The sequence below is a fragment of the Mustela putorius genome, unplaced genomic scaffold (genome assembly GCF_011764305.1).
Source record: "Mustela putorius furo isolate JIRA1106 unplaced genomic scaffold, ASM1176430v1.1 tig00003949_pilon_pilon_pilon, whole genome shotgun sequence".
Lineage (NCBI taxonomy): Eukaryota > Metazoa > Chordata > Mammalia > Carnivora > Mustelidae > Mustela > Mustela putorius.
In genome coordinates this window covers 6,454,082-6,479,061 of record NW_025422093.1, presented here as the reverse complement: position 1 = coordinate 6,479,061, position 24,980 = coordinate 6,454,082, and the positions used below count along the sequence as shown (strand labels likewise).

Sequence of the window (24,980 nt, the reverse complement as noted above, 5' to 3'; positions counted from 1 at the left end):
GTTGCATTCACTACTGGTGGCTGCTTTACTGCCTTTAAAACATGCATATATAATTGGATACTGTAATGCTTTGCGGGTAAAATAAATACCAACTCACACTAAAATAAATACTCTGCATGATGAAGTTCATGCAGACATAAATTAATCATTTACCAGTTAACCAATATGCACAGGAAAGAAATAGATCACTTATTAAAGGTTGCCTCATCTATAAAATGGGAAAAATAAAATGCTGATATATTTTACAGTGGTGCTGTGAGGGGGAATATATAAAATTATTGCTGAGCAGTTTATAAACCATAAAATGCAGTATGAACATTAAATTAATAATATTTGTACTAATTCAGATTCAACACCCTCTGCATTAAATATATCTTTTTGCCTATTGAAGCATACACAGAACCAAGCTGAGGCTCTTTATTTAATTTTTAATGCGTCTTCCGAATTCTGCAAAGCATGGCAGAAGTCATGGGTTCTGTCAAAAACTTTTTGGTGGCTCACTCCCACCGTTTCTAAGATAAAGTTCTTGGCCATTCACCTCCCTGGTCCCATTTTTAAAGTCCTCTCCCAAAAAGCTTTATGTCTTTCACTTGCACAGAAATGGTAGTTATGAAGGGAACATAGGCTTGAATTTTTTAATCAGGCAGAAATTGTTAATATGCTCTGTGCTTTGGTTTATTCTAAATGACAGGTTGAAATAGGGAAGCACTGTTAGCCTGGGGGCAGGGTGAGTACGTTGGGTCTCTGCAGTTTACGTAACCAGGGTAATCCCGTGCTGGGACAGCAGCAAGGTCCAAAGCGGCTGGGTCTCAAGGCCATCTCACTGCTCAGAACGTTACAGGCTTTAGAGATAAATCAAGCTTCTGTTTCTCAGTTCCGAGTCCAGAACTATCATTCAGAGAAAGGAGGGAGAACTAAACAACACAGCACATAGTTCCTTTCTTCTTATTCTTACTGTGTTTTTTAAGAGAGTCTTATTGTTTAGAAGACCAACTTGTACAAACTTATAATCTGCTCAGCACATTTTTTAAAAAAAAATTTTGTTATTATGGGGGTTTAAGTGGGTAGGAGAAGAATAAATGAAACAAGATGGGATTGGGAGGGAGACAAACCATAAGTGACTCTTAATCTCACAAAACAAACTGAGGGTTGCTGGGGGAGTGGGATTATGGACATTGGGGAGGGTATGTGCTTTGGTGAGTGCTGTGAAGTGTGTAAACCTGGTGATTCACAGACCTGTACTCCTGGGGATAAAAATATATGTTTATAAAAAATAAAAAATTAAAAAAAATTTGTTATTTATTTGACAGACAGAGATCACAAGTAGGCAGAGAGGCAGGCAGAGAGAGAGGAAGGGAAGCAGGCTCTCTGCTCCGCAGTGAGCCTGATGCGGGGCTCGATCCCAGGACCCTGGGATCATGACCTGAGCTGAAGGCAGAGGCTTTAACCCACTGAGCCACCCGTGCACCCCTATTCAGCACATTTTTAACATTTTCAATATCCCTTTGACTCTCAATGATAAAACACATCAGATGTTTCTTCACTCACTTCCTTTTATAGGGGCTGTTAATATAGAAATACTCTTCATCTTCCACTATGAGATGATACATGGTTGACTGGAGATGTCTGAAATATTGCCCAATTTCCCCAGTGTATCATGTGTCACCAGCAATAATAAACAGTGACTAATCTTCGGTCATGAACTATATTTATGGCTTTCTTGTCATCAGGAAGTTGGTATTTTCTTGAATCATGTTTAAGGATCTAAAATTTGTGCTAGGAACATGTGTGCTAAGAAAAGTCTACCTAGGTCCAAAGAAAAATAATTCCCCATATTTTCTTTCATTTGGCTATTTATAGAGCTTGGCCTTTCCATCTGTATCTCTCTCCTCCTGCCCCTTTATTTTGGATCAGGATTCACACAGGACTATTCTGATGGAATCTAGTTTATCCCAGTCTGTTCACCATTTTGGTGGTTACAGTCTCCTCATATGGCTAAAATGCAAACTTATCCTAGTTAAAGCTCATCAGTGATCAAAAGGAAACACAGTGAAACTGTTTCTTCCATTTCCAAAATCCAGCTGGGGGTTTGGAGATCAAAGTTTTCCTAAAGGAGCTATAGTGGCAGAGAAGCAGGAGATAAAGGCTAATAGAAGGTGAATAAAGGCTTTGAGGGAAATGCAATAAGGTCAGTAAGTGTGTAATTCTACTTCAGTTCAATTAATATATATCAGTTGCCTGCCAGATACCAGGCTTTGGAGTAGGTACTTGGGATACACCAGTCAAAACTCATAAAAACTGCTGCCCTCATGAAACTTACATTCTAGTGGAGGGAGACAGAAAATAGATAAATGAGTAAATTATAGAAATTATTAGAAGGTGACAAGTATTATGGAGAAAAATAAACCAGGGAAGGAATAGTGAAGTGTGGGAAGGATTTGCATTTTTAGAAGGGTCATCAGTGAGGATCCTATTGAGAAGCTGATATCTGAGCAAAGACCTGAAGAGAAGCAAATCATGTAGATTCCTGGAGAAGACTGTCTCAGACAGGAAGTAGCAAGTACAGGCCCTGAGGCAGGGACATGTCTGGTGTATTGGAAGAACTGTAAGGAAACCAGAGTGGTTGGAGGGGAGTGAATGTGGAAGTTGGGGTAGGAGGTGGTGGTCATGGTGGGCTAAGGCATATTTGGCCTTGAGGACCATTGTCAGGCTCTAGCTTTTAATTTGATTGAAATGGATGTACTGGAGAGTTCTGAGTCAAGGAACAAAATGATCTGACTCATAATTTATTGAAAATAGACTGCAGGAGGCAAGGGTGAAAGCAAGGAGATCAATTAATTAAAATAAACAGTTCACCTCTCCTCTCTGCATACGTTTAATGGCTATGAGCCAGAAATTAATGAGAGACAATAGTTTACAATTATATGTAAACATATTGAAGTTGTAACTACACAAAGCTAAAACTGGTTGGAAGAGAGAATTCAATAAAGCAATCAATTTCATTTCTATAACACCAGTTGGTGAGTTTGAAAACATTTTAAACTAAGGTCATAAGCAACTAATGATAAAAAAATAACCATTAGGGTTTGGGAAATTCAAACATCTATTGCTAATTAATAGGTAAAAAAATCTCCCTCCTTAGCACATTCTGGGTTGTGGAATTAAGTAAGTGTGGATTAAGACATTGAGATGGTCCCCTCACATGCCTTTCAGTCCCTTGCCTCTCAGGAGTTGAAAGTAAGGGAACCTTGAGTTAAGAAAGCAAAGCACCAAGAAAGGGAGCCATAGTGTAGAATATGCATAAATGTTTTCACTTTCAAATTTAAAACATTTGAGTGATGGGAAGATTAAAAAAAGAGAGTTGGGTCTTCTCCAGGGAACAAAGAAAAGAGAAAAATAAAAATACTAATAAAAGATGAATTTAGCCTTATAGTCAACTTTCCTGGCAGTCAGAATTATTAGGTTATGAAACAGAGCTCTCCCTATCTCTCCTGAGCCAGTTAGGCTTAGAAAAAATTGAACCTAAAAAAGTGTCAAAATTCACAGTAGGAGTGCCCACTCAGAGCTCCATTTCTCTCTCTGAAGTAGGTTACTACATTCACCTAGGGAAATTTCTATTGAATTATAATTAGGTGGCTAATTAAAAAGTGGATTATCAACTATATTAAAATATGCCAGAAAGATGTTCACATCAATTCATTCTTTAATTTAGGAAATCCACCTTTTCCTTGAAAAAAAAAAAAATTCTCACTGGGAAACTCCAGGTATAAAATGTACCTTTTCTTTTTATTTATTAAATCACGGTTATTGAAGTAAGTCTCAGATTTTTTGTTCGTTGAGGTAATGGATGTATGTTGAGCTTCCTCTGTTAATAAGAAGTACCTACATATAGTTACCACTCTTAGGAGGAGAACCAATGGCTATGATTAGAGCCCCAAGGCAATGATGGTCTCCAGAAGTGACTTAAGTTATTCACTTCTAACTTAAGTCAAATGCTGTATCATTGAATTCTCTCAAGAATCCTATGACATAATTTTCTGCCTATTAGATGAGGAAACTGAGCTCAGAGAAGGCAAATTATTCAAGGTCACTCAGCTTGAAGTTTATAAAGCTGAAATTCAAACTCAGGTCTGTTTGACCTCGAAAGTCTTGGATTAAGCCAGTTTCCCCTCTTTAAACTGTTTTAACATGAAGCTAAAACTATTTTGTCTCATTTGATTCATTTTGAAATTGATAATACTTGCCTATAGTATAGTCAAGATCTTATTTTAACCAGAAGACCATATTTCCCAGCCAATTGTCCAGACATCAGCTTATTTTGTAAAGGAAATGATCATCAGGAGACTCCTGAGCCCTTTCTAACAGCAAGAGTTAAAAAGTAATAGTCCCCTGGTACTGTAGGTTACCTTTTACTTGTCTCTTCCTATTTGTTTCTAATTCCTAAGAAGGTAAAAATTAAAGGATAGCCCACGAACTTTGGTACAATCCTGCCCGTGAGTTTGGTAGACCAGTCCAGTATTAAGTGGGTCAGGCCATTCCTGAAGGCACCTAACAACGGAACAGACCATCTGGATGACCTAGCAGATAGGCATGACTGAGTCCACTTGTGGTGGACTTGCCGAATTGCTTATAGGACTCAGTCCTGATATGGTGAGGGTGATTTGGAGTTCCCTGTCAAACAAATAATGACAATAACAATGGAATTCTACAAACATTCTCTGAGGGCCTCCTGTGTGTCAGACATTATGCTGACATTACAGACATGATGTCACTGTTCTCTGGGGTTTCTCAGTCTTGGCACTATTGACCTTTTGGACCAGAGGACTTCTTGTTATTGGGGGTGCTGTCCCGGGCATCCAGAATAGCAGGGACTGGGACTCCCCAGACACCCATATCATGCCCACTGCCCCCAGTTGTGACCTCCAAAACTATCTCCTGACATTACTTAATGTCTCCTGGTGGGGAAAAACAAAATCACCCCCTAGTTGCAACGAATCTCTGTTTTACCTCCTCAACAACTCCAGGAGATTGGTACTGTTAGATTAGTAATTTTATTGACAAGGAAACTGCAGCTCTGCAAATTTCAGGTAAAACTCCGCAGGTCTCACAGGTGGGAAATGAGAGAGCTGGCACGCACAGAGGCTGCCTACCTCTTGCGAAGGCTGTTAATGGTGTGGGTGGAACCCACAAGTCATGATGTGCCCTCTCCCACCCTCCTCACTTCTAGATCTCATCATGGGGGTGCAGCCCCGGGAAGGAGGAAGACATGCACGTGACGCAGTGCACGGAACCTTTATTGTACCATGGCCTTTTATTTGGCAGATTAATTCCATTTTAATTGGAATTCTGGAAACTAATGAAAAAAAATTACAAGTGTTAGATGGTCTGTTCTCAGGGTTTTTGAATCTGTCTGATTTAATTCTAACCAATTAGCATGCTATTACGGAGGAGTATTATGTTGAGAATCAATATTACACTAAACACTAATATTTTATTCAGTATTAAAAATTTATACAAGTGGTAATACAAGTGCTTTATTCCTACTTTGTCTAAATGAGAAGAAATGCTTCCTTAGGGCGATTCCAGTTACCAAGAAAATGTTATCTTCTTAGGAAACTATTGGCATTACAGTTTACAGAGATCATTGCTTCAAAGAATTAATAAGATTTAATTGAATGAAATTTGTTTATTTTATTATAAAGCATATGAGTCTTTCAGCATATCAAAAATGTTTTCCATTTTATACTTATATCTCATGATAAGAGGTCAACAAAAGTACATTGTTGTCCAATATTGCCAGGAAGGTCAAAATAACTCATACTTATCTTGGTTTCAGGCTATCCTTCCTCTTTCCCTGCTTCCCTTGCTTCCTCTTCTTTTTTCTCCATTTGGATACTCTATCCTTATTTGATTCAGATATCTTAGGCTGGAATTGGAACCTAAATGTATCCAGACGCTGCATTCCGTATCTTTTTTGCACAGAGGAATGACTAAGCTTAGATAAACATAAACTAGACAAACATCTAATAACCACCTAGAGATAGTTCCGTTAGGTGTGATTTCAAAATTGGGTTTCAGGTCAGCTCTCCAGATTGTGCCCCCAGGTGCCCTTCCCAGCATCTGGCCCTGCCATGCGCTTTGGTTTTAGAGCCTGGGCACACGGCATGGATTCCATGGCTCTTCCTGACCTCTCTTCTGTGTACCTCCACTCTCCTATATTTAGTAGCTTCTTCAAGCTTCCAAGCTAGGGCAGTTTGGATCTAATGAAGGCATTTACAATTTTTATTACTTGTGTACTTTAATTCACAACTTCTCAAGTATCTGAAAGCTTTGAGAAAATGACACTTTTAAAAATAGCCTTAATTTTCTGAATTGTTATACTCCGTTCCTCAGATTTAGAAAAGTTTTACTTCACGTTTTAGTGCTATCCTAACCGGGCTGGCAAGATCAACCAGTTAATATGCATATACCTTGAAAAAGCTACTCTTTGGGAAAAGGTTGGTTGTAATTCTAAAGGCATACTAGATGTTAAAAACTGCCATGCAAAATCAAAGCAAAAAAAAAAAAAATCATTGAATAAATTAAGCTAACCGAAAAATTAGAAATTGGAAGTAGGTTCAGCATAGTAATCACCATTACAAATAGGAAAATTCAAACTAAAAAAATAACATTTAATGGGTTGACTTTTCTAAAATATTGATTGGATTTCATTAATAAGCATTTTATACATATGGCTATTTTCAAAGTTCCTTTAAAAATGAAAGACTAATGCCTTAATGAGAGGTATTATTACATGAACATATTTGAATCTAGCTTATGAAAAATAGGACTTGAGAATTTAAAATGTGTGCATAAAATGCAAATGGATTTAATTAACTGAAAACCCATAAGACAGAACTTCTTCAAATAAGCAATTACTTTGGGGACTAATAGAGTAAATAGGATCCTGAATCATTAGCACAAATATCCATATGAGAGAAGGATCAGCAAATTTTATTCTTTAAGTTATTTATGCACACATGGTAATATCTCATTAATTTATGGCTTCAATAAATTTAAATCTTTTGATAATTTTTTCATGAGCTGGGCTGACATTTACCTTTGCTTTTGCAAACATTTTATTTATAAGTAGATAATATATGGTGTTTTAAACATTTATTTTCAATCTTGCATACACTTTTTAGACACAGAATAAACTATTTTCAGTGAACCTCAGGCACTTTACAAGCTCCTACATACATCCAATCTATATGCTAATAACAAAATGTTCATATGATTTATTATTACAGATCTCCTTAAGGATTTTTACTTTGTAATGTTTTGTTGGAGTTACTATATGAAGTTTAAAGAATAAAGGCCACATTTGTTTGAGAGTTATCTCTAATCCAGCCTGCCCACAAATTCGGAAATGCCCACCTTCCTAATTTGTTAGAATAAATGAAATGTATTAATGAATATTCACAGCTTTACATAATAGACTTTTTCTTTTAAACGTGCGTTGGAACATAGAAAGAAAAGTAAAATACAATGAAGGGTGAAAATAAATGATTTTGTGGGTGGACAAAGGGACTGAACTGTCTCAAATAATTTTAAGTCCTGCAGGCACAATATCCCAGTCAAAGACCTTAATAATGTTGCCCTTTTTAAAGAGCTGATTATGCTCACGTGGGGTGACTCAGTTCTTGTCACTTGCAAAGTGAGATGTTTTTCCAGTTAAAGACAGTCAGTGCCAGGCCAAAAGGGTGGCTGCTCCAAACTAGGGCTTTTGGAATGAAGAGAAATGCCACTGCCCAGCAATCTGGCATTTCTAAATCTTTCTTTTATGCGGCCATGACTTTTCAGAATCCACATGTCAATTTGCACCAAAGAATTAAAAGTGTGTATCAAGTGGGTAGAAGAGTTATGTTATTTTAATTATCAAAACTCATATGTGGTTCACAATGACTCCAGTTCTAAGCAAGATAAAACATGAAACTAGAATTTATAAAAACCAAAATTTCACCAAATTCTCCTTTTTAATGAAATATTCTGAAGACAGATCTGGATAGGATTCATAAGTCATGCTACCTTCACACCAGAAGCATTTCCATTTCTTTTGTAAATATTGAGAGGAAATTAGGAGGAGGGGAAAGGCAAATCTTACTCCAATTAGTAGTTACTTACCATACGAAGGGGGAGAATGAACTTCCGTTCCATTTTCATAACTTAATCAAGAATACTTGATGAGAGAGTTCCCTTTCATGTGCTTCTTGAATGTTATAAAATCTAGGGAGGAGACAGAAACATGGACTAGTTCATCGTAAAGAAGAAAACTGCCCCAAACAATACTAGCTTCTTACGTCAGCGGCTAGTTCTCAACTGGACGAGAGCTATCACAGCCAACTCTATGCCACCTACCCATCAACCAGCTGCCTACAAATTTTGAGCCAGATAGACTGAAACGACCACTGTCACAAGAGAAAGAAGACTGAGGGTTGAATCCCACCCAGTACTTGTCTGAATGAATTTTATTTCCTTGACTTCACCAAGGTTCTACTCCCTCACTGCTCTGGTGGGAGTAATAATATAGTCAATGGCTTGTTCTGATGATCAAAGGAGATGATGTCTGGAAACACATTTAGTTAACAGTGGAAGTGTTTAATTTATTTTATACCCTGACTCTTCATCATAAGGATTTGGGGTGGCTTCCAAGTACAGAAATAATGAAATATGAATAAAAATAACAGTGTTGAGAGTAAAAAAAGGAAGATGGTCATATGCCACCTACATTGGTCAACATTTGAGATAATTTAAGTTACCATTTGGATTTGAATTTCTTGGTAATTTAGATAAAAGGAGAACATAATTTCTTTGATAACTTCTATTGTTAGAAAGGAGAAAATGCGTTACTCCCCCCAAAGAAATTGTCCTGATACAAAATTCCCAGGAAAATTTTTCATGGAAAACACGACATTCGAAGAGTGAAATAAAATGAACTACTTAACGAAGTGGGCCTGACTACCCACCATGAAAGCTGAAGGGCAAAACACTACTTATGCTTGGAGGTAGTTACTATCGCCATAAAATTGTATTATTCCTAGAGACAAACATGATGCCTGAATTAGGAAAATACTAAATATAAACCCACTGATGCCCAGTTAACAAATCATCCAGCCCTTCCCCCTTGTTGTGCCTTCCTAACACACACACACACAGACACACACACACACACACACACGCACGCGCACGGAGCTTCTTTCCTTAAGTTATGTTCTCAGTAGTTGGGGGGTGGGGAGCTTCCAAGGAAGTCACTGATGGATGGCGACTGTAGGCCAGTCACTGCTTACTAGGGCACGGAGCGGCAAGGATGAAGTGTGAACCTCGACATGATACAGGACTGACAGCTGCACCCATTCCACGGGGCCGATCCAGAAGGGAAAGGAAGAGAAAGATACAACCAGATGATTATATAGTTGACCCCCGAACAACGCAGGAGTAAGGGGTGCTGACCCTGCATGGTCAGAAATTCACATATAACTTTTCACTCCCCCAAAATGTACCCACTAAGAGCCTACTATTGACTGGAAGCCTTACTGATAGCATAAGCAGTTGATTGACACACCTTTCTGTAAGTTCCATGCATTATGTACTGTATTCTTATAACTAAGTAAGCTAGACAAAATGTTATTAAGAAATTCATGAGGAAGAGAAAATACATTTATAGTACTTTATCAAAAAAAAAAAATCTGCTAGGTGGACTCTGCATTTCAAACCCTTGCTGTTCAGGATCACCTTTATAGGTGAAATAAATCACAGTTTGAGTCCTCATCCTTGAGATCCCCATATTTTTTCTCGACTTCCTTGAAATCTCACTTCCAATCTTGCAAGAAACTCTTCAATTTTCCTCTTCTGGCTCTTCTCCCTTCCTTAAATATGGGCCTTCCTCAAGGTTCTCCACTTGACAGTAATTTCATGCACACGCATGGCTTACATGTCTTAAATTAATACCTTTTTCTCCTGCTTTCTAGGCTGGATCCTCATCCCTATTATCTCCTGAATTTGCTTTTCTTTCTGTCCCTAAAATCAGTGGGATTGCCACTCTCCCTGGCTTGAATATGTGATGTCCTCTTCATTCTCCCGCATCACTGCACCTCCCAAACACACACATTTAACTTATTAAGACCACTCTGAGCACAAGAAGTTCAACTTCCCTTTGACATTCATTCCAAGGCCATCATCATGGCAGAAACTCATCCCCTGTCTACCATCTTCCATCCAGGCAGTGGCCTCCCATCTGAGGTACTCTCTGCTTCCAGTCCGCATTAGTTCCCAGCTCTCCTGATGATCCCAGTTTTCTTCCTAAACATCATGCTTCTCCACTTGTTTGAAAACTTCTGACACTTCCAGTGAGTCTAGGATCAAGTCTAGGCACTCCTCAGCAGAGCTTCCCAATATCCCAGATCAGTGCATTTACTACTTTCCACATAACCTCTCCAACCATACCAAACCGTTTCTCTTCACTCTTCCTCTCCTCCACAAAGTGGTTTGCCTCTGTAATTTTGCTGACTAACTTTCTGCTGTCTGAAATGCTCATTTTTTAACACCCAGTTCAAATATCACCTCTTTCAGGGGTATTTCTGAATTCTTGTGTAAAAATTTAGTGTAACTTTCTCTGCAAACCCAAGGATCCTTAATTGTAACCTTACCACAAAAATCCCACTTATAGTATTCTGACTATATGCTCTAAACACAGTTGTCCCCAAAACCCTCATAAAGCTTATAGTCTAGCTAGGGAAACCCTGCCTTATTCACATTTATAACTTCCATGGGGATAATAGCCGATATTTCATCATGTGGGTGCTCTATAAATTACAGATCAAATCATATTTGAAACATCAAATAGCACTATGAGAGGCTCTGAATGTAGGGTTAAGAACACCATTCTAGAAAATATTTTCTGAATAAGTGACAATAGCAAGACTGTCCAGATTTGGGACACTAAAGGAATGGAAGGAGAGAGCATGAGAAAAAAGAAGTACAGATGGGCATGTTATTTTTCTCTTTTTAAATTTTAACACAAATTTGATCATTTTACAAAGATCAAGTAAGGTGGTTTATATCTGAGGGAAGATGTTGCATTTGTTCCAGTGAATCAGATCACAAAATATTTAGTCACTCTGCATTTGAGATTATCACATGAAATATAGTTTATGGAAGATCTCCCATTAGGGCTGGAAAATACCTTCCTGGTACCTGTCTTAGCGCCTGGCACATAGAAGATATTTTAATATTTGTTGACTGAATGAGTGCTTGCTCATCCAGTGACCTCTCTCCAGCTGCCCTCCAATCTCCTGTTTCCCTTTTAGAGCCAAATTACTGCAAATAATTACCAACAGTCATCTTCCTTTTCTTACCTCCCATCGGCAGTGCACACCTCTGCAGTCTGACCTTTGCCTCATCACAGAACTCACTGGCTGATGTATTAACTTCCACCCCCACTCCCGCATGCAGACCGTTGTGGTGGAGCCCCGGCTGGGAGGGAAGCTGAGGCTACCGCTCACCCCAAAGAGAACGGGCTGCGCGATGTGTCAGCCCACAGTCTCCTTCTAAACAGGGATGCCAGAAAGTGGGTGAGGCGAGTCCATACTGCTTCATGAACATTTGGTTTATTTACCCTGGGTGCACGTATCCCTGGGTGGAGGAACAGGCAGTACTGTGCTCATAAAATTCCTTGCTGTCAGGTTCACATTTTCTCTCCAGTTCAGACCCCAGGACTTCAGACTCTTCTGTGCTCAAATTCCACCCCAGTTCCACTCTATTGTGGTCACCAACATGTCAGAATGGCTTTCTTCTCTATCGTGTTAGCTCCCTACGTATCCCGTTAGGAGAGATGTAAAATAGGAAATGTGAAATCTTCTCAAATAGACATGACTGCAGATAGACCCAGTTAGAACTCTATTTCCCATACATATCACTTAGTGATTTTTCTTTAATTCAAAACAATTCTCTCCTGATTGGTGCTCTCCACGCTTGCTAAATAGAAAAGCAGTTCTCAATATTGTACATTCAAGCCAACTGACCACTCCCACCCTCTTGAAATGAAATCCCTGCTCCCTTGCCCCCCTCCTCCCCAGCCCCCACGATCCAGCAATTTCCTGGGTTTCCTTCTATTAAACTACTCCTTTCATCCTTTACAAGCTCACCATTCACTACTTGGCTGTGCTGGATTTGAATTCCTTAAGATTGTCATCCCCACTACTCACTCTGGTAGCTTCCTGCCTACTCTGGTAGGCAGTCAAGTCCATCTATGGATCATATCCGTCAGAGCCAGAACTATGGATTAAAGATGAGTCACAAGTTTACATCCAAACCCTAGAGCTTTCTGACAAGCTCCACACTCATAATCCAGAGTCTTTTTGCTAAAAACTGTCCTCTAATGTTTCCTACAGAATTCAAACTCCACATGTCTAACTGAACTTAGCGTCTGTCTTTGTAAACTTGTTCCTCCCCCAGTGTTCCCTTCCGAATGGGCGCCATGTCAGTATTACAGAATTTACCTCCTCCCTGTCTCTTGAATCCATTCATTTTTAGAAATCACCACCACCTCATCCTTCCTCCCCTAGGCCATATTACCAGTATCTCTGTACTGAAAACGTTCAACTGGTCTGCATGAACTTCTCACCTTGCCAGCTCATACTCTGCCTTGTAGCCAGAAATGTTCTTTTGAAAGAGCAATCTGATGATGTAACTCACCACAATCCCCCTCCCCTCTCCCAACCGTCTCATTGGTTCTAGGATGAAGACATATTTTTTGCTATGGCTTAAAAGCCTTTCATAGTGACGGCCCCTTATCAGATCTGCAGACTCATGCTATTCCCCCCTGCTCTCTGTACTCTGGCTACGTGATCCTCCTTCAGTCTCTTCCATTGCTTTTGCTCTCTTCTTCTTGCTGTACGTCATAGCTTTCCACACCTTCCACGTCATGCCTTCTGCCTCTACTCTTTGGTTGACTGCCATCTGTTATTTAGATCTCAATTTCCAGAACCTTGTATCTCTTCTCTGTGGCATATTTACAACTGTTTCCGTTTCATACCGATTTGTGTCATTCCTTTACTGTCTCTCTTCCCCACCAGCCAGCCTGTAGGCCAAATGAGGGCAGGGATACCTGAAGCCATTCATTGTACCCTAAGAGTGTCTGGCACTTACTGGGTACTTGGTAAAGCTGACTTTATTGAACACGTGTATAAAATGAGCATGAAAATAAACACATATAAATTCAGTGTGAAAAATGTACCCATTGCGTAGTGTTTGAAAATTCTAAAGATAAGCACAGCATCGAAATCAGTAACAAGAACATTGTGAGCTTTTGGAGGATTTCAGAAATTAAAGTAGGAGGGCTTCTTTTCTCACACAGTTTGCGTAGTGGGTTGATGCGAGTGATGGGGATTTTTTTAAAAGATGTTATTTATTTATTTGACAGAGCAAGCACATGTACAAGCAGGGGGAGTGGGAGAGGGAGGAGCAGATTCCCCATTGAGTAGGGAGTCTGATGTGGGAGTCGATCCCAGGATCCTAAGATCATGAGCTGAGCTGAAGGCAGACGCTTGAGCGACTGAGCCACTTGGGCGCCCCAGTGATGGGGATTTTTTTAAATGAAAAATTTCACTTGGGCCGAAGCAACTGGTTTAAGCATATAAGAAATATGCTAAGGTATGAAAATAGTGCCTTCAACCTTATTCTTGCCAATTTGCCTCTACATATATTGAACAAGAGCAATTATAAGGAAAGGAGGAGATGATTGAGACCAGGGACATGCTGGAGAGGCAAAGGAGAGAAGAGGTTTCAAAAATGTTTTAGTCTCCGGGTTGTGGGTATTCTGCTGGGTATGTCTTTTTATATCCTTGCTTCTAAAATCCATGTCATTACATGCAATATAATTGTCTCTGCTTCCATATGGCGACAAAATTCTAGCAACTATATCAGGATCTCAATAAATAGGCAAAACGAAAATGTTGCATAAGTTGTTTTCCTTCAGTTACTTTGAAAATAGAAACCCCCCAATAATAAAACACAAATTTTGTAAATTAGAATAGTATCAGTTATGAATGCCATTTTGCAATTATGAGAGTAAAAACATTCCACATTGAAATAAGAAATGCCATCTGATTTCGATTTAACTCAAAGGGGGAAAAACACATTCCATTTAAGAATGACAAATAAAGCTGTCAATGTGATCCATTTATAGCCCCTCTGAGAATGCCACAAATCCACATAATGTTCTGAGAAACTAGTTATTGTATTTGCTCTCTCAAAGAGAGAAGGCGTAGAAGTCCCTATGACAGACTGTTATCCAAGGAAACTAAGGTTAGGGGGAATAACTTAATGTTAGACAACATCCTAGGTGCATACGCCTTCAAGGGGAGAATGGGAGCTTCAGGCATCATATTTAAATAGTGTGCAGCAGTGGAAAGGGTGAACTGCTGCAGGGACTGATGGGGTGTGAGACAATGCAGAAAACCCTTTGTTTTCCTAGTCTGTCCCCCACCCCTCCTCTGAGCTCTGTGAGGGCCTCACTGACCTCAAGAGGTCTCCTCCTTCAAGGAAAGCCATAACATCTTCATGTAAACATCCAAAGTGTCAGTTATTTTTGGACATTCATTATGGGTTATTTCAGGCTCTGGTACAAGGACACTTGCCACAAATGAACATTGGAAATATAATCTCCGTTCTTTATTATCATAATGAAACTTCCTTCTTTTAAGAAACAGTTTGCTATTAAATACATATCCATGTATTCATATAAAAGTATATATAAAACACGACCCTCTGCAGGACATAACTGATTATATTTTTCTCCTTTGCATTGGTTGATAAAAAACAGAGAACAAAATTTGTTACTATCTTCTAGCAAGAGTGTTGAATTTCATGGCATAAATTTTGAGTATGAATCTCTCTCCTGGCCCCATCTTATGTTCTTAGCCTTATTTTTTTCCTTTGACTCATTTTTTCTCACCTCTTTGAAATATATTTTATATTGCTGTACAGTATGTATTTTTATTAGCCTTTCTCTATAAGCCTTAAATCCTTTCCAGCATATAAATAAAACATTCAACATTTATAGATGCCTTTTTTTTTTCCTTTGGAGGGTTGTAGAATTTTCCTGAGGCAACATATAATTTATTACTATAGATGCATGAATATTAACACATTGGTATTCATAGTAATTAAATTTTTTGTGATATTTAGTTTAATATTTCAGTTAGATTTTCTTAGTATTTACATATATACCTTTAGAACTGGGATTCCTAGACTGAGGCCCAGGGACTGAGATTATATGCAAAATTTTGAGCATGTAAAATTTTATTAATGAGGCATTTCGTGATTTTAATTCCAATTCTGAAAGGTGGTTTTGACCCAAAAGATTAAAAAAAAAAAAGATTACTGTTTTGCAGTGGAATAATTGCATAAGACCAGATCTTGGTCTTCTGACACTCAACTAATTGACAGCCTATTTATTGATTACCCACTAAGTACCTAGTGCTGCAATAGATACTCTGTAGCTGTTTATTGCAGTAAACAGCAATAAATGTGTAGGCTTGACCTCTAACCTCAGGATGCTTCTAGTCTAGTGGAGGTAGGGTAGACTATAAAAAAACGAACATAAAACAAGCAATATCCGAGGGGAGAATATTTGAGATAAAGGGACCAGCTAATGCAAAGAAGGGAGGTGTTATAGTCTATAGATATCTCTTCTAGGAAATATCAATGGTAGATCTCCAAATTTACTTTCAGTACTTCAGTCTAGAAATATCAGATTCATGCTTTTATGCATGAAAGTCAGAGCTCTCTCATATTTTTAAAAGTTAGATTTCCTAAGGTGAGGGAAACGTATCTTCAGAAAAAGAATGCGAGGTATTTTGTTACATATTAATTTCATTCAATAAGTATTTGAGTCTCCCATCTTTAAGGCACTGTGGGAGATGCCCTCAAGGTGCTCAGTGCAGACCAAATAAACCATAACTATCATACCTGTAACTATAATGTACTGTAAACCAATCCCATATTGTTCCGTGCCATAGGTTTATGAGCCAAGTAAATTCTAGAGCCCAGACGCTTTAATATACAGTTTGAAACCCAAAGCTTTTTAGAAAAGCACAAATCACCCTATAAAAGTTGAAGATGGATGAGCTGGACAAAGTGACACATCATGAAAACTGGGATTAAACATTCTTTGGAATAAGCAGCCTGGACTCTGGTTTGGAAAATGTTCTCAATAGCCCTGACCATGTAAAACAATACATTAAGAGGTGACTAAAGATCATAAATATTTCCCACATTATTAGATGTTTTCCTAAATTAAGTTCTTTATGCATATATTAAAGAAGTAACATCCTGATAAGATGAAGATGACAGTGAGGTCACAGAATTCTGTGGGACGCCTACTGGGAACCAGAAACCATGTGAGAGCTCTGTGCGCGTGCACTGGGAGGGAAGGCTGTTAGGAGGTTTGTTTTACAGAGAGGGAGAAACTGAGGTCTGGAGAGGCAAAGCGATTTGCCTGGTCACAAAGCTGCTCACAGGAGATGGCTAGGATTGGAACCTGAAAAGTCGGACTCCAGAGCCCCTAGGAGCCCATTTGCTGCATTATCAGTCAACTCTGAGAAGGCAGAGTGTTGCATGAATTCTCTCCGATATACTCATCTGCTTTGCGGTTTAAATGGCTTTGGGGAACAACTTTCTGAATGATGAGTCTGAGCTTATCGTGCGCAAATTAATTTAAATATTAGCTAAGGTGAGAGTTACGATGGCAAATCTGCTATTAAGAGTAACACATGCGGGTGCCTGGGTGGCTCAGTGGGTTAAGCCGCTGCCTTCGGCTCAGGTCATGATCTCAGGATCCTGGGATTGAGTCCTGCATCGGGCTCTCTGCTCAGCGGGGAGCCTGCTTCTCTCTCTCTCTCTCTGCCTGCCTCTCCATATACTTGTGATCTCTCTCTGTCAAATAAATAAAATAAATAAAATCTTTTAAAAAAAAAGAAAAGAGTAACACATGCAATTAAAGTTTCCTTGATTCTGGATAGGAGTATGTGATTGAAATTGTCCATAATACTCCCTCTCCTGGGAAAAATCAGGAAAGGTCGAATGTATTTACTTTAAGATCCTCAGTTAAAAGTACATTCTTTTACTAACTTGTTTCTGCGCTTACTGTTTTTTGATAATGAAATTTTAACTTGGAAAAGGGAGATGTTAAAGCTTTCTCTAAATACAGATCAAACAATATTTCACCATTCTTGTAGGCTCCTGGGCCGCTGATACCCCTTAAATACTAAGGGGGCAACAACAACAACAACAACAACAGCAGCAGCAGCAGCAGCAGCAACAACAACAACAACAACAGCAGCAGCAGCAACAACAACAACAACAGCAGCAGCAGCAACAACAACAACAGCAGCAGCAACAACAACAACAACAACAAGGGCCGTGTATTCTAGCGTTAGGTACCACCGATTGAATATGCGGTGTCACCACTGTGCCAAGCCCTTCCTTTCACCCTCACAACCACCTTGTTAGAAGCTCCCTATTATTATTCCCAATTTGCAGTTTAAGAGATTGGGGCCCACAGAACTTGCACACACACCAAAGGCTTCCCAGCTTGTTAACTGAGGAGCTGACACCGGAGCTGACACCAGGCTATTGACCCTGGAGCCCAGGCCGCCTCCAATTTCACTCTACCATCTCCCTTTGATCACCTTCTCATCCCTAACCGATACATCACTAAGCACACACTGTTTCCCAACCCTTTCTGAAGGGTTTCTTAAAACCCTTCAGAATTTAAGGCTGTCCACAGTCTGGACTTTTCGAGGAACCAGTCCAAGCTAATTTCTCAATATTCCTTACTAAAAATCCTCAAGGCCTAAGGGAACCTGCCTTCTGTCAAAGCCTTAAGAAGTCTCCTAAGCCCACAATCCAGCTAAATTCTCCTTCTCTTAAAGGCCAAGTCCAGGGGCACCTGAGTGGCTCAGTAGGTTAAGCACCTGTCTTCAGTTAAGGTCATGATCCCCGGGGGTCCTAGGATCGAGCCTCACATCGGGCTCCTTGCTCACCGGAGAGTTTGTTTCTTCCTCTTCTCTGCTGCTCCTCCTGCTTGTACACACACACACACACACACACACACACACACACACACACACAATCTCTCGCTTGCTCTCTGTCAAGTTAATAAGTAAATAAAATCTAAGATTAAAAAAAAAAGGCCAAGTTCATATTCTACTTTTGCAAGATACCTTCTAGACCCACCAGCCCAGAAGAAGTAGTTTGAAGAGCTGGCCTCTACTGTCTACGTTGCAAATGATCCTGATGTCCCCAAGAACTTTGGCAGCCTGGATCTATGCAATACTATGAGAGTTGTGTTAGAAAGTGCTATTGGGCACTTTTCTCAGGAGCATGTTCAGAACTTTTATCAGTTTCTCAAAGCTCAGCATTACCATCCCCTCTCCACCCGGCCCCCAACCCAGCCCCAAGTCCTGGAAACTAATGCAATTAAATGCTAATGTTCACTGAGCATGGTTGCCAGATTTAGCAAATAAAAAAATATTATATGGGACATGCCTATACTAAAACATGATTTGTTGTGTATTTGAAATTCAAATTTAAGCGGGCATCATGTACTTGATCTGCAGTCCTTTCCTTGAATGTTTTGTGGATATAAATCTTTTCTCTCTGCTATACTGGGTATAATCATCTGGAGGGCAAGTTCTACTTCACAGAACTTAACACTTAAATTTATTGCTAATTACTGATTTACTTTAGTGGTCCAACAGAAACATTTTGGAACATTCTTGATTTGGGGGCGATATCAAACCCAATAGCTATATCATGATTATATATATATGGCTTTTGCTACAAGGAAACAGATTCCCATCATACCTAGTACACTATTTGCTAGCTTCACCTAGAACTTTACCCCAATTACCTTTGTTTAAAAAAATCCTCTTATAAGGAACCAGGAAAATTTCAAAACATACTAAGAGTATTATTGAATCTCACAGTGAGGTCTTCAGACTATTTGATTGAGAAAATCACTAAAGGTGTTAAAAATGCAGTTGTCTGGGCCCAATCTCAGACCTATTAATTCAGAAATGTGCAGAAAGGCTCTAAATAATCTGGGTTTTTAAAAGCCTTCCAGATGATTTTTATGCCCTCTAAAGTTTAAGGACTTTTTATTTTTTTATTTTTTTTTATTTTATGGGATGTAATACTCTAGCAAGGATTGCTCTTTAAGTTAGAGAAGAAAAGTTATTTTAGTCCTTAAAAACAAGCCATCATCATTTGGAGTTTAAAATATCAATCATCTTTTAAATGTATCTTGAATCTATCATGCTAGTGGTAAATGCTCAGCCGTGTAGATTTGCCATTTGGAGCTCCTCAGCATTTAAACAGAACTGGTAAACTAACGATAGGTATTAAAAGGCTGCCTGATAGATCATTAAAATAGTAAATGAGTCACTGAAATTTATACAGGCCATACAAAATTAAAAAAATAAGATTATCTGAAGTAGAGTGTTCTACTGTGTACTAATGTTGCTATCCAGGATTGGTCTGGGAAACCTAAGGCTCTTTGGGATTTCAGGGGGGAAAAAAAGTGTCATTTCCTAACACTCCCTGCCGCTGTTGACTGGGTAGTCCCTGTGATTTTTGAGGGCTTGGTGAGGTGTGTGCTGGTCTAGAAGCCAGGTTGCACAGGTTCTCTATTTTATGTTCTGGGTCCTCATCCATAAAATAATCGTTTGGACCATTAGTTGGTCTCCAGTGTGTCGTCATCGTCTTCTTCTTCTTCTTTTTTAAAAAATATTTTATTTATTTATTTATTTGTCAAAGAGAGAGAGAGAGAGAGCATGCAAGTGCGCAGAAGCAGGAAGAGGCGGAGAGAGAAGCAGGCTCCCTGTGGAGCAAGGAGTCTGATGTGGGACTCCATCCCAGGACTCTGGGATCATAATCCGAGCCAAAGGCAATGGCTTAACCAACTGAGCCACCCAGGCGTCCCTCTAGTGTGTCTTCTGAACCTAAGTTCCTGTTATCATTCTGAGGTTCAGTTTTCTCTGTTGTAAAATATGGGGCTTGGACTATATGTAGTGTGTCTGCTTGTCCAGGGAGTCCCATGGTAGCTGTGTTTTCTCCATTAATGTGCTTGGATCCCCATTCATAATAGGCTCACGGTAAGAGTGTAAGATTGATGATGCTTCATTTGGGTTTTCCCAGGGATGGGACAGTATATCGGCCATTAGCACATATCCTTTGCAGGAGATAATTATTCATTATATAATTACAATCATATAATTCATAATCATTCAAACACACTAACTGATCACAGCTATATGCTGTGCATCACTGTGCTAGACCCTGGGAAGACAGTAATGAAAAAAGTCAGGCAGAAAGAGCTCCAGGCTCATGCGGCTTACGGTCTGATGGGGGAATGATGGAGAAGATAAAAACAATAGCCACATGTAAACAGACATGTAAGTAAAATAAGTGCAGTTTGTAATCAGTGTTTTAAAGGGATCACTGGGCCCGAGATAGAAAATAACAGAAGAGTGTTCGGGAAGAGCCTCTTGGAGGGGGCGATATTTACTTCGACCAGCAGGAAGTAAAAAGAGACCAGGGAGGGGGTTGGAGGAAAAGCCAGGGCAGGGAAGAGCATGTTCTGGAATCCTGTGGGAGGAGCTGTTTATGTGCTTGGCATCCAAAGGTCTCTTCCATCTCTGAGAGGGAATTTAATTCAAAACTAGAGAAAGGAAATCAGAAGCCCAAAGGGCTGAAGGGACTGATCTGAGGTCAAATGGCCAGTCAGTCAATGGGAGAACTCTTCCATGCCTCAGTCTGGAATGTGAGCTCTTCCGAGGGATCAGGATCACAGTGCAGCAGGAAGCACCACAATGCTTTGGTTCAAATCCTCGCTCTTTGACTCATCAATTGCTCGTCCTTGGGTACCAGAGCTTTTTTGAGACCCAGTTTTCTTTTGTGTGAAACACAGATGATATCGACTGCATCAGATTGTTACAGGGATTGAATGAGCTAATGCGGCTGATTGTCCGGTACATCATAGGCACCGTGCTCAGTAAATGAAAACTCCTTTGATTTTTCACCGAGTGCACTTTCACCCAAACCCAACTGTTGGAAAATAAGTAGGGCAGAGGTTAAGTGATTTGGATAAAGGAAGAGTGCTAACAGTGGGGAAGTTCTGGAATATTGGGCTGGGGCCCGTTCAGCAGCTACTCAGCTGAGGGCTGAGTGGAGGAAATGAGGAAAGGCCACTGAAGGTGGAAAGATGTCAAGAAAACATCTCCAAATTTGTGGTTCTGCTCACAGCTTAATTTGCAGGTGGGAAAACTACAGTTGTCTTCATAAAACAGAAAAGGACCATCCTTAGTAATATTTGTACTTACAATTCGCATATAAGAAACAGGTTTTACTCTAGGAAACCAGTAAGCAGAGAAATGAGACACTATTATTAAATACACGTCAAGAGAAAATGTGATGTTAACATGTCACTCAATCCACTGGGAACAAATTAATTTGATTATCCGCAGGATATTAACATGATTGCCGGTATTAAGGATACTTAAAAACCAAGCCCATGGTATTAGAAGAATGAATAATTTATCTAAGTAACTGTGAAGATTTTCTTCATTGTGGACAAAACCACAGATTGAACTTCAGCCTTAAAATACTGAGAGGCATATTTCATGGATTAAAGCGGACAGCTAGCTCTAAGGCCATCCCACAAAAGCTGTTTGCTCTCCCCTTAGACATACCCCAAATGTGAGGGAATATTTATGGTTCAGGCACACTTGAACCAGGGCTGAATATTTCTTAGTTTTGGAAGTTCAACTACTGGGTCCCTTTTCCCCCAGCCATAAGGTAAGTGCCATTCCATATATAACTTTTTGAAATGCTGCTTACTTTATGATTCTCTGCCGATGCTGCCTTATGGGAGAAATTTTATTTCAAAGTTTCACAGGATGTGAATTGAACTCATTATTTTACTCTAAACTCATTGTTTAATTGACAGGAAACATGCATTCTAAATCATCTTGTATGCATGGCAGAAGCGGCTACATAAATTTAACAATGGGTGGATTATTACTATTTTGCATATTTATGGAATTTTATATTCAGGAAGCATTTTACAAATCTTTTATTAGTTAATCCTTACACTTACGAGTGAGTCTGACAGGTGGTAAACAATGCTTTGGGTTTTAAATTGCCAATACGTGAAAACTTTAATGGGGGAAAAAAAATCTACTGCAATTCTCCTTGCTCCCAAACTTGCCAAGAGCACATTTTTGATACTTTTCCCCCCTCACCAGACACCAGGGCTAGAGGTCTGCAAGCAGGTTGGTGTCCACTTGAAACACAAGGAGAAAGGGGCATGCTAGGCTCTGTCCCAGGTCAGGTGGCCAACATCAGGGGAAAACTCAGAAGACACCAAGGTGATATTGACAGCATTCCCAGCAAGACACATCCCAGTAACAAAGCACATAAACAGACACATTAGGAAGCAACTTCTCTAGAACTATAGAGTTAACTTGATTTTCAGTTCTAATGATGCCATACTTACTGGACTCACTCTCTAATGACAGCACCAGTTCTTTCCAAATGAATGCACGTATGTTAAAGAAATAAAACCTAACTCAAACTAAGAAAGTTTATATTTTCTTTTTCAAAAAGTTACAAATTGAAAGACACTTAGCAACTTTGAACATTCCCTGCAAAGTTTTTAGGATCCTCCAATGTACCCCTCCTCCAGATATAAGAAGGTGTTGAAGAGCCGGGCAAAGAAAGCCTGTATGGATTAAAGTCTCATTGTTGACCCAAACCTTTTACAGCCTAGGGCTTTCAAAGCTACCAAACCAAGAAAAATCAATCACGCATCACCTGGGGGCTGGAAATGAGGAGCTGCAGATGCTGCACCTACTTTCTGAAGATTCCAGCATGGACACGTCGTCCTGCCCAGATTCTAATCTCTTCTGAGTGACAGTGTCTCTATCCCTCTAATCCCTCAGGCCTCCGCCTCCGTGGTGTGTGTGTGTGTGTGTGTGTGTGTGTGTGTGTGTGTGTGTGTGTGATGGAGGCCAGTTGGGTTGGAGGGTGCAGAGAACACCCAAAGTATATTGGAAGCTAACACCCTGTGAGGCCCCGTGCGTTCTCAGTGCCGCTGGGCAGCTGTCAGGAGGTCAGCGTAAGGTAACCAGGTCACCTCTCTTCCAGGGGTACAAAGGGATGCTTCAAGACCTCGCGTCCCCTGGGTGCGCGGGTACCGCGAGAGCGCGCATGGAGGGACCCTCTGAGTAACACCTCCCACCCTGGCGCGTCCCCCATGCCCCCCGACGCGGCCCCGCCCCGCTTGCGCTGACTCTACCTGCAGACTCTGGAGGCGCGGCGGCAACGTCTGGCGGTCCTGCGGCTGGCCGGGCTAGCGCTCCGGCTTTGTAAAGCCGCCCGACCCCACCCTCTCTCACCTCGGGGGCCAGGAACCTCGGCGTTGGGCCACCGCGCTGCGGCCGGCCGCCGCCTCTCTGCGGGGCGGGGGCTGCCGGGCCCTCCCCACCTCGCGGCCTGCTCCGAGACCTTCGGGCGGGGCCCTGGGCCGCTCAGATCCCCGCCCCTCTTCCCCGGAGCTGGCACCCCGCGGCGCCAGCTCCACCCCCTACACTGGGGGGTCCTCAAGCCCCGGTCAGTCCTAGCGCCTGTGACCCCGCCCTTGTCTACTCATGGCGGGAGGGACTGCGCCCCAATGTCGCCGTCCCCACGACCCACCTCTGGGATTCCCGTGGGGTGCCAGGAGGGGGGCGACTCCTTCTACTAGTGAAGGCCAAGTCTGGGGAAAGTTTCTGGCGGAGTCAAGGGTCAGCCTTTTCTTGTAGGGACGTTCTCTAGCCAAGGGATAGAAACCCAAGCGATTCTATCTGCGGTTTCTGCTGACATCACAAACCACACATCACTCGATGTCGTGTTGGGTAGTTTACACAAAGACTCCCTATCATTACTGCAGCCGTTTGCACGTTTGCCCTTCAGAACCCCAGCCGAGTGACATTTCAGTGGAAGGGTTAAAGGAACTTAATTTTTTAATAAAAACTTAATGCTGGAAACCAGTACATTCATTATATGCTAGCTCTGCCCCAAGCTCCTAGCATGGTCTCATCTGGATAATTCAGACCTTTCAGTGACCAGGATTACATAGGTCACTACCTTGCACTTCCAAATCTCCAGAACTTTCCCTGTCTTCAGTCGCCTTTTTTATTTCCCTGGCTATATGGAGGAGGGGTGAAAATGAAATGCAACAAAAACAATTTGAAGAGCTTTTAACAGCGGGTATAAAAGTTTATGGGAGAGACTGCAATCATTGAAAATAAGATTCGGAAATTATCTGTAGATCTCACTCTTCAGTTTTGCCATTTTGCTTGAATTTGAGTTATGGAACGCTAGTAGTATCTATTATTTTTAGCAGAAATAATACTTTTCTAAGAATTATTAAGCAGATTAAATGTATAATATGTTGTCGGATCATCAACAGCAGTTATGATGGCAGATCATGGTAAAACTCCCTTTACAGAAGAATGAGGTCACCACCAGCTGATAGGAGACACATCTTTCTGGTGAGATAAAATTGGTTTTGTCTTAGATGTTAAATGATAGCGAAAGGTAAGCTAGAAAACAGAATCTCTAGTCCTATCTGCCATCTAATGAATATATTGCCTTTTAGTTTCCATCTTTTTTCCAATTGTTCCTAATAAGCTGTAATTTAAAGATTGCTCAAAACTTTGGTATTCATTCTTTTTTTTTTTTTTTTTTTTTTTTTTGTTACAACCTTTTATTGTAGAATGTGACTTGAGCACTACATTTCCACTCACGGAACTTGTGGAGTTACTCCTCGAACAGCTTTACAACACGCCTAAGTAGGCTGAGAATGTCACTACTCTAAACAACGCTCCTCTTTGGAA

The 24,980-nt window shown here is 40.4% G+C and overlaps 1 protein-coding gene and 1 long non-coding RNA gene across 7 annotated transcripts in view; one reads left to right on the top strand and one right to left on the bottom strand.

Moving 5' to 3' along the window:
- LOC123389114 overlaps nucleotides 1–18,049 on the top strand; it is a 51,461-nt gene extending 33,412 nt beyond the window's left edge. The window contains exon 3 of the long non-coding RNA XR_006603646.1: nucleotides 17,277–18,049. This is a non-coding gene — a long non-coding RNA (uncharacterized LOC123389114). The remainder of the gene's footprint in view (nucleotides 1–17,276) is intronic.
- Nucleotides 1–23,891, bottom strand: part of RHOBTB1 (Rho related BTB domain containing 1) — a 121,458-nt gene extending 97,567 nt beyond the window's left edge. For 3 of the 6 annotated variants that reach the window (XM_013063068.2, XM_004765672.3, XM_004765673.3), the window contains exons 1-2: nucleotides 23,399–23,638; nucleotides 8,164–8,265 (exon numbers count right to left, since the gene is read on the bottom strand). The gene's annotated coding sequence lies outside the window, so the exon portion shown is untranslated. Of the gene's footprint in view, nucleotides 1–8,163; nucleotides 8,266–18,083; nucleotides 18,101–23,398; nucleotides 23,639–23,796 lie in introns of those variants that run through there. The other 3 variants (XM_013063067.2, XM_045069877.1, XM_045069875.1) reach the window with 2 other exon arrangements.
- Nucleotides 23,892–24,980: the final 1,089 nt, after the last annotated feature.